Source organism: Notolepis coatsorum (assembly GCF_963971535.1).
Source record: "Notolepis coatsorum genome assembly, chromosome: 13".
Lineage (NCBI taxonomy): Eukaryota > Metazoa > Chordata > Actinopteri > Aulopiformes > Paralepididae > Notolepis > Notolepis coatsorum.
This window is the reverse complement of record NC_140177.1, coordinates 8,306,364-8,316,625: the sequence shown is the minus strand read 5'-3', so window position 1 is coordinate 8,316,625 and position 10,262 is coordinate 8,306,364.

Sequence of the window (10,262 nt, the reverse complement as noted above, 5' to 3'; positions counted from 1 at the left end):
TAGAGTAACTGAGTTACCATACAATATACAATATACTATGCAATATACTAATATACAATACTATATAGTGCAAAGCAGAAATGGGATGAGGTACAATTTAGGTACAATTTACAGTAAGGTGTACTGAGGTATGGGTTGTAGTGCAAATTCTTTACCAATAAATATAAAGTGTGTTTAGGTGTTCTAAAGTGTGGAGAGTGGGTGCTGCAGTGTGTTGTTTGTTTAAAGTGAGTGTGTGCGTGTGGATGTGTGTGTTGTGAGTGCATTTGATGGTTGTTACATAGTGTTATTGTTCGTTGAGCATCCTGATGGCCTGGGGATAGAAGCTTCTTCTGAGTCTTTTTGTGCTTGCCATGAGACTCCGGTATCGCTTGCCTGACCGCAGCAGTTCAAAGAGGCAGTTGTTTGGGTGGCTGGAGTCCTTGATGATTCTCTTAGCCTTACCCCTGCACCGCTTGTTGTAAATGTTCTGAAGGGTGGGAAGCCCCCCTCCAATTGTGCGTTCGGCTGAACGGGCCACTCTCTGTAGTCTGCTAAGGTCTTGTGCGGTGCTATTCCCAAACCGGGAGGTGATGTTGCCAGTCAGGATGCTCTCTATTGTACATGAGTAGAAGTTCTTAAGGATCTTCTGACTGACTTGGAACTTCCTTAGGCGCCTGAGGAAGTAGAGGCGTTGTCGTGCCTTCTTCACAACACTGTCAATGTGTGTGGTCCATGTCAAGTCCTCGGATATGTGGGCTCCGAGGTACTTGAAACTGTTCACTCTCTCAACCGGTGCCCCGTCGATGCTATGGGGGCTGTAGTCCCTGACCCCCGACCTCCTAAAGTCCACAATCATCTCCTTTGTTTTGCTGACGTTCAGTGAGAGGCTGTTCTCCTGGCACCATCCCGCCAGGACCTTGACCTCTTCCAGGTAAGAGGTCTGTCTCGTGGGGGCGTCTGGGTAGACTAGAGGTCTAAGAGGTCTGTCTGGTGGGGGCGTCTGGGTAGAGTAGAGGTCTAAGAGGTCTGTCTCGTGGGGGGCGTCTGGGTAGACTAGAGGTCTAAGAGGTCTGTCTGGTGGGGGGCGTCTGGGTAGAGTTAGAGGTCTAAGAGGTCTGTCTGGTGGGGGCGTCTGGGTAGACTAGAGGTCTAAGAGGTTGTCTGGTGGGGGGCGTCTGGGTAGAGTTAGAGGTCTAAGAGGTCTGTCTGGTGGGGGCGTCTGGGTAGAGTAGAGGTCTAAGAGGTCTGTCTGGTGGGGGCGTCTGGGTAGACTAGAGGTCTAAGAGGTCTGTCTCGTGGGGGGCGTCTGGGTAGACTAGAGGTCTAAGAGGTCTGTCTCGTGGGGGGCGTCTGGGTAGACTAGAGGTCTAAGAGGTCTGTCTGGTGGGGGGCGTCTGGGTAGAGTAGAGGTCTAAGAGGTCTGTCTCGTGGGGGGCGTCTGGGTAGACTAGAGGTCTAAGAGGTCTGTCTGGTGGGGGGCGTCTGGGTAGACTAGAGGTCTAAGAGGTCTGTCTGGTGGGGGGCGTCTGGGTAGAGTAGAGGTCTAAGAGGTCTGTCTCGTGGGTGGCGTCTGGGTAGACTAGAGGTCTAAGAGGTCTGTCTGGTGGGGGGCGTCTGGGTAGAGTTAGAGGTCTAAGAGGTCTGTCTGGTGGGGGGCGTCTGGGTAGACTAGAGGTCTAAGAGGTATGTCTGGTGGGGGGCGTCTGGGTAGAGTAGAGGTCTAAGAGGTATGTCTGGTGGGGGGCGTCTGGGTAGAGTAGAGGTCTAAGAGGTCTGTCTGGTGGGGGGCGTCTGGGTAGAGTTAGAGGTCTAAGAGGTCTGTCTGGTGGGGGGCGTCTGGGTAGACTAGAGGTCTAAGAGGTCTGTCTGGTGGGGGGCGTCTGGGTAGAGTAGAGGTCTAAGAGGTATGTCTGGTGGGGGGCGTCTGGGTAGAGTAGAGGTCTAAGAGGTCTGTCTGGTGGGGGGCGTCTGGGTAGACTAGAGGTCTAAGAGGTCTGTCTGGTGGGGGGCGTCTGGGTAGACTAGAGGTCTAAGAGGTCTGTCTCGTGGGGGCGTCTGGGTAGAGTAGAGGTCTAAGAGGTCTGTCTGGTGGGGGGCGTCTGGGTAGAGTAGAGGTCTAAGAGGTCTGTCTGGTGGGGGGCGTCTGGGTAGACTAGAGGTCTAAGAGGTCTGTCTGGTGGGGGCGTCTGGGTAGACTAGAGGTCTAAGAGGTCTGTCTCGTGGGGGGGGTCTGGGTAGACTAGAGGTCTAAGAGGTCTGTCTGGTGGGGGCGTCTGGGTAGACTAGAGGTCTAAGAGGTCTGTCTGGTGGGGGCGTCTGGGTAGACTAGAGGTCTAAGAGGTCTGTCTGGTGGGGGGCGTCTGGGTAGAGTAGAGGTCTAAGAGGTCCGTCTGGTGGGGGGCGTCTGGGTAGAGTAGAGGTCTAAGAGGTCTGTCTCGTGGGGGGCGTCTGGGTAGAGTAGAGGTCTAAGTCAGAGGTCCGTCTCGTGGGGGGCGTCTGGGTAGAGTAGAGGTCTAAGAGGTCTGTCTGGTGGGGGCGTCTGGGCAGAGTAGAGGTCTAAGTCAGAGGTCCGTCTCGTGGGGGCGTCTGGGTAGACTAGAGGTTTAAGAGGTCTGTCTGGTGGGGGGCGTCTGGGTAGAGTAGAGGTCTAAGAGGTCTGTCTGGTGGGGGCGTCTGGGTAGAGTAGAGGTCTAAGAGGTCTGTCTCGTGGGGGGCGTCTGGGTAGAGTAGAGGTCTAAGAGGTCTGTCTGGTGGGGGGCGTCTGGGTAGAGTAGAGGTCTAAGAGGTCTGTCTCGTGGGGGGCGTCTGGGTAGACTAGAGGTCTAAGAGGTCTGTCTCGTGGGGGGCGTCTGGGTAGAGTAGAGGTCTAAGAGGTCTGTCTGGTGGGGGGCGTCTGGGTAGAGTAGAGGTCTAAGAGGTCTGTCTGGTGGGGGGCGTCTGGGTAGAGTAGAGGTCTAAGAGGTCTGTCTCGTGGGGGGCGTCTGGGTAGAGTAGAGGTCTAAGAGGTCTGTCTCGTGGGGGGCGTCTGGGTAGAGTAGAGGTCTAAGAGGTCTGTCTGGTGGGGGCGTCTGGGTAGAGTAGAGGTCTAAGAGGTCTGTCTCGTGGGGGGCGTCTGGGTAGAGTAGAGGTCTAAGAGGTCTGTCTCGTGGGGGGCGTCTGGGTAGAGTAGAGGTCTAAGAGGTCTGTCTCGTGGGGGGCGTCTGGGTAGAGTAGAGGTCTAAGAGGTCTGTCTGGTGGGGGCGTCTGGGTAGACTAGAGGTCTAAGAGGTCTGTCTGGTGGGGGCGTCTGGGTAGACTAGAGGTCTAAGAGGTCTGTCTGGTGGGGGGCGTCTGGGTAGACTAGAGGTCTAAGAGGTCTGTCTGGTGGGGGCGTCTGGGTAGACTAGAGGTCTAAGAGGTCTGTCTCGTGGGGGGCGTCTGGGTAGACTAGAGGTCTAAGAGGTCTGTCTGGTGGGGGGCGTCTGGGTAGACTAGAGGTCTAAGAGGTCTGTCTGGTGGGGGGCGTCTGGGTAGACTAGAGGTCTAAGAGGTCTGTCTGGTGGGGGCGTCTGGGTAGAGTAGAGGTCTAAGAGGTCTGTCTGGTGGGGGGCGTCTGGGTACACTAGAGGTCTAAGAGGTCTGTCTGGTGGGGGGCGTCTGGGTAGAGTAGAGGTCTAAGAGGTCTGTCTGGTGGGGGGCGTCTGGGTAGACTAGAGGTCTAAGAGGTCCGTCTGGTGGGGGGCGTCTGGGTAGACTAGAGGTCTAAGAGGTCTGTCTCGTGGGGGGCGTCTGGGTAGACTAGAGGTCTAAGAGGTCTGTCTCGTGGGGGGCGTCTGGGTAGAGTAGAGGTCTAAGAGGTCTGTCTGGTGGGGGCGTCTGGGTAGACTAGAGGTCTAAGAGGTCTGTCTCGTGGGGGCGTCTGGGTAGACTAGAGGTCTAAGAGGTCTGTCTGGTGGGGGGCGTCTGGGTAGACTAGAGGTCTAAGAGGTCCGTCTGGTGGGGGCGTCTGGGTAGAGTAGAGGTCTAAGAGGTCCGTCTGGTGGGGGGCGTCTGGGTAGAGTAGAGGTCTAAGAGGTCTGTCTGGTGGGGGGCGTCTGGGTAGACTAGAGGTCTAAGAGGTCCGTCTGGTGGGGGCGTCTGGGTAGACTAGAGGTCTAAGAGGTCCGTCTGGTGGGGGCGTCTGGGTAGAGTAGAGGTCTAAGAGGTCCGTCTGGTGGGGGCGTCTGGGTAGAGTAGAGGTCTAAGAGGTCCGTCTGGTGGGGGCGTCTGGGTAGAGTAGAGGTCTAAGTTTCAAGTTAAAGTTTCAAGTTTCTTTAATAGTTGTCATACAGAAGTACAGAATACTTTTACACAAAATGCTTCTTTCTGTTACGCTCCAGAGACTGTGCTAGACAAAAGATAAGTATGAAATAAAATAAAATAGTATAGCATGTAAAAATAGAAGTAAAAATAGAAGTCACGTACGTAGACACAGTGTTCAGTATATACATATGTACAATGTTCGATGCAGAATAGAGTAACTGAGTTACCATACAATATACAATATACTATGCAATATACTAATATACAATACTATATAGTGCAAAGCAGAAATGGGATGAGGTACAATTTAGGTACAATTTACAGTAAGGTGTACTGAGGTATGGGTTGTAGTGCAAATTCTTTACCAATAAATATAAAGTGTGTTTAGGTGTTCTAAAGTGTGGAGAGTGGGTGCTGCAGTGTGTTGTTTGTTTAAAGTGAGTGTGTGCGTGTGGATGTGTGTGTTGTGAGTGCATTTGATGGTTGTTACATAGTGTTATTGTTCGTTGAGCATCCTGATGGCCTGGGGATAGAAGCTTCTTCTGAGTCTTTTTGTGCTTGCCATGAGACTCCGGTATCGCTTGCCTGACCGCAGCAGTTCAAAGAGGCAGTTGTTTGGGTGGCTGGAGTCCTTGATGATTCTCTTAGCCTTACCCCTGCACCGCTTGTTGTAAATGTTCTGAAGGGTGGGAAGCCCCCCTCCAATTGTGCGTTTGGCTGAACGGGCCACTCTCTGTAGTCTGCTAAGGTCTTGTGCGGTGCTATTCCCAAACCGGGAGGTGATGTTGCCAGTCAGGATGCTCTCTATTGTACATGAGTAGAAGTTCTTAAGGATCTTCTGACTGACTTGGAACTTCCTTAGGCGCCTGAGGAAGTAGAGGCGTTGTCGTGCCTTCTTCACAACACTGTCAATGTGTGTGGTCCATGTCAAGTCCTCGGATATGTGGGCTCCGAGGTACTTGAAACTGTTCACTCTCTCAACCGGTGCCCCGTCGATGCTATGGGGGCTGTAGTCCCTGACCCCCGACCTCCTAAAGTCCACAATCATCTCCTTTGTTTTGCTGACGTTCAGTGAGAGGCTGTTCTCCTGGCACCATCCCGCCAGGACCTTGACCTCTTCCAGGTAAGAGGTCTGTCTCGTGGGGGCGTCTGGGTAGACTAGAGGTCTAAGAGGTCTGTCTGGTGGGGGCGTCTGGGTAGAGTAGAGGTCTAAGAGGTCTGTCTCGTGGGGGGCGTCTGGGTAGACTAGAGGTCTAAGAGGTCTGTCTGGTGGGGGGCGTCTGGGTAGAGTTAGAGGTCTAAGAGGTCTGTCTGGTGGGGGCGTCTGGGTAGACTAGAGGTCTAAGAGGTTGTCTGGTGGGGGGCGTCTGGGTAGAGTTAGAGGTCTAAGAGGTCTGTCTGGTGGGGGCGTCTGGGTAGAGTAGAGGTCTAAGAGGTCTGTCTGGTGGGGGCGTCTGGGTAGACTAGAGGTCTAAGAGGTCTGTCTCGTGGGGGGCGTCTGGGTAGACTAGAGGTCTAAGAGGTCTGTCTCGTGGGGGGCGTCTGGGTAGACTAGAGGTCTAAGAGGTCTGTCTGGTGGGGGGCGTCTGGGTAGAGTAGAGGTCTAAGAGGTCTGTCTCGTGGGGGGCGTCTGGGTAGACTAGAGGTCTAAGAGGTCTGTCTGGTGGGGGGCGTCTGGGTAGAGTAGAGGTCTAAGAGGTCTGTCTGGTGGGGGCGTCTGGGTAGACTAGAGGTCTAAGAGGTCTGTCTCGTGGGGGGCGTCTGGGTTTTTCGTTCGTTTTTTTGTGTTCTTTTTTTGCGTTCGTTTTTGTTTTAGTTCGTTCATTTTTTGCGTTTATTTTTTTGCGTTTTCGTTTTAGTTCGTTCGTTTTTTTGCGTTCGTTTTTTAGCGTTTTCGTTTTAGTTCGTTCGTTTTTCAGGTCAGCAGTAGAGAGAGAGAGAGGAGCAGGTCTCAGGTCAGCAGTAGAGTAGAGGTCCGTCTGGGTAGACTAGAGGTCTAAGAGGTCTGTCTGGTGGGGGGCGTCTGGGTAGACTAGAGGTCTAAGAGGTCTGTCTGGTGGGGGCGTCTGGGTAGACTAGAGGTCTAAGAGGTCTGTCTGGTGGGGGGCGTCTGGGTAGACTAGAGGTCTAAGAGGTCTGTCTGGTGGGGGGCGTCTGGGTAGACTAGAGGTCTAAGAGGTCTGTCTGGTGGGGGGCGTCTGGGTAGACTAGAGGTCTAAGAGGTCTGTCTGGTGGGGGGCGTCTGGGTAGAGTAGTAGCTCTAACAACGGGATCAGGGGTCCAGGGGGTCCGAGGGTTCAGGGGCCCCCCCGTTGTGATCCTCAGAATATTGAAACCCAGGAAACGTGCAAAAAAAAAAATTCATGAGCACAAAGAGATGCGTACTCTGAATCATTTTGTACTTAAAAACTAATCTTGACTTTTAAAACCATCCGTTCTCTTTTGTTCATACCCCTTTGTGACTTTTCAAAATGACCTCTTTAACATTCATTCCACGCAGTGTCTGGTTATTAGACGGAAGACGAGGAGGGGGGTAAAGGAGCGAGGCGAACTCCTGAATCCATATCCATTGTCCCCCGTTCTATTCAAGCCCTCGTTACGGAAAGTTAAGAAACCTCTTTCCTCTGACGTGTTCAAAGGCCGCCCGCTCCGGTTAATTCTCTGCTCTTTGGCGCCTCCCCACAACAAAAGAGACTAATAGCTCAAGACACCTCTCTCTCCATTCAGCCTTGGTCTCCAGAGAGAGTCTCTCTCTCTCTCTCCCTCTCTCCCCCTCTCTCGCTCTCTCTCTCTCTCTCTCGCCGGCGTCATTATCCACCCCTGTAAAAATAGAACCAAACACCTGGATGAAATAGACAGACACTCCACTCCATTATTAATGCCATCCCGTCTCCACGGGAACGATGACACGGGGTAACTAACATTCACTGTATGGATCTAGACCCATTTCAGACCTTTCAGTGTGATCTGAAGTATATCAATCTTGCTATAATTGAGAATGAGTGGTTTGGAGAGACCATTTACTGTACTGCTTTTTTTTTTTTTATCTTCTTCTAAGTACTTTTGAAAGTATACGGTATAGGTACAGGGGAGAACGAAGTTCAAAGACCATTATTTGGTGTTGATTTAGGTGTATTTAGTTTGGTTTAAGTGCTTTGTTGTGTTTTGACCAGTTACTCAAAGCAATAGTTAATCAGCTATTGCTTATTTCACATATAAGAAATATTAGAATAAAATTAAATATCAGTTTAGCTATCAGCTAATTGGAAGTAATTGGATTACTAAAAAATCTAACCCTAACTAACCTCACTGTCATGCACTTGTCCTAATATACTAACCTACACTGTAGCACTTTGATGAACATTGTTACTCAGCTGATAGAGTTGTGCCCTTCCTGATGACTTGTCGTACAGAACTTGTAAGTCGCTTTGGATAAAAGCATCAGCTAAATGACTAAATGTAAATGTAGTCCAATGGATTACATTCCTGATTAGAGTGGTATGTTACTATCATTTAAAAGTAACATTCCTAATCCTACTTCTAAACTGTGTGGGTATCAAGCAGGAAGAAAGACTGTCAGGTTTGTTAGATTATGGTATTTACAGCTTCCTCGTCGATCATTATCAGCCTTCATCGCTTCTCCTGGCCATGTGTTATTTGTTGATGTAAGGCAATCGTTCGTTGGAAATCGGTCCTCCCCCGTACTGGCTGTAATCACTGTTTCACCCCGTTAATGCATCCAGACAAAATAATGTATTGTAAACGTCTCTTTATCATTAACTCTTTGGACGCCACGCAGTTGAGCATCGCTTGTACAGTACTTACCACGCCGATGCTCTAGATTCTAAAAGATAGGAATAAGTGGCGGTGTTTGTAGAGCTATAACTATATTATATATTATAGCTATGGATACAATACTATGGCCCATTTGACATCAACTATCTATCGTTCAATATGCATCCATATGCATCCATACATTCCCGTTTTATACTGTGGTGAATATGAGTATAGTTTTAGATTAATCCTGTCTAATCCCAGAAAACTACGCTATGCAGCAATACGTGCATTTCACTAAACACGTTGCCGTTTCTCGCCTGTACACGCTACTATTTTGAAATCACATCTATATTATCGGTATTATGTTTCATCATGAATGCATGAAAGGGTGGGGGGGGGGGGGTCGTTTTTTGATGCTTTGATCGTCACTAATGGCACACGTTGTGGGGTAACGTTACACACAAATGTTGTGATCGAAGTGAAGTCAAGGTTGTATCACAGCAGGATTGATACCATATAGCCCTTACCTTCACTAGGATGTACCCCAAAAAGAATATTCCAATTATCTGATCGCGAGTCCCAGTATTGGTGTCGATCGTGTCGCCAACATAATCCGCCACACAACATGCACCGGGAGCATTTCACGCTTCTCAATCCGATCACGACAACCGCTCCACTTGCGCGACAAAGAAAAATCTGACCGGAGACTTTTGATCGACGCAGAGGCCAAGATATAATGTTTCAAAGGGTGCTCGATACTGCCACCTGGGTGGATGCGGCCGGTATTGCACTTTGGCATTCTCAGGATGATTCCCCATGTTAACCACGAGTCCGTGTGCTTGTAATGAATGGAAATATCGAATAAAAGAAATAACGATGAAAACCCGACTATACTCGGGTCTGGCGCTGAACGGTTGGCGAGTTAACTCAACTTTACTCTGGCCTGGCGCTGATTGAGTTAAAGGATGTTTATTTTCCATAAACATAGCATCTCGTACAGTATCAACGTGCAGGGCTTGACATTAACACCCGCCAAATGTGGGTAGAATTCGGCAGTGGCGTGTAACTCTGTCACTCTTACCAGCCACTTTTGGCGGGTGAAGTTTTTTCATTTCCCCATCACCGCGAATCCGCACCTCAATTAATATTCCATTCCACGTTGCGCAAAACTTTCCCCCCTGACGTTTTCGCTGATGGAAGGTTATTGGGAAGTTGTAGAACCCACCGAGATCTACCCCCGTGAATATCTTCGTGGGGATCGGAATGCGGGCGTGCGTGTGGGAGCCCGCCCAACATCACAGTTGCCCCTCCTTTGGCTACCTTAAAGGAACACGCCAACTTTTTGGGACATTTTGTTTATTTGCCATCTACCCTGAAGTTAGACGAGCAGATACATACACTTTTCTTCTCTCTGCATGCATTAGGCTTGGGGAACAGCCGCACCGTTAGCCTAGCCTAGTCATTCACTGGAAGTAGCCAGGTGTGTCAGTGTAGCCTAGTTATTGAAAAGCCCTGTTCAAAAGCCCAGTTGTTCAAAATACAACAGGGCTTTTGAGGTGATGAAATCACTGCAGTGGTTCGGCAAAAAAACAAAATGTAAAAAAAAAAGAAGAAAAAAATCTCCACGTGGTAAATACACAGGTCACAACATGTTTACAGGAACGTTTTGGAGTTCTATTTGGAGTGTATTTCGTGTAACTGATGGACCCCAAGTAACTGATGGGTACTTCAAATAAATGCAGTGGAGTAAAAGTACAAAGTTCCCTAAAGTGAAAAAAAACAAGTAAAGTACAAGTCCCTGAAAACTTTACTTAAGTACAGTGCTTGAGTAAAAATACTTTAATAATACAAATAAATAAAAATACAGGGAAAGTCTGACAAAACATGAAAGAAAGTAAAAAAATTTTAATAACAATAATGTTGCAAATGAAACACTGTTTTGAAAATATAATTTTTTTTATATAAACACAAACACAAATACTTTACAAAATATAAACTTTTGCTTCACTGAAAAGCTTCTACACGGTAAATTTCGCAGAGTAAATTTTACTCAAACGGACTACATTGAACTCAAACGGAGTAAAATTGTACTCAGTTTGAGTCAAATGTACTCAGTTTGGGTAAATTTACTCTGCGAAATGTTCTGTGTCCTAAACATTATGTCTCTCTACTACGGAGCCGTTTCTACTACGGACTCTCCTCCGAGCGGCCAGGCTGGTACG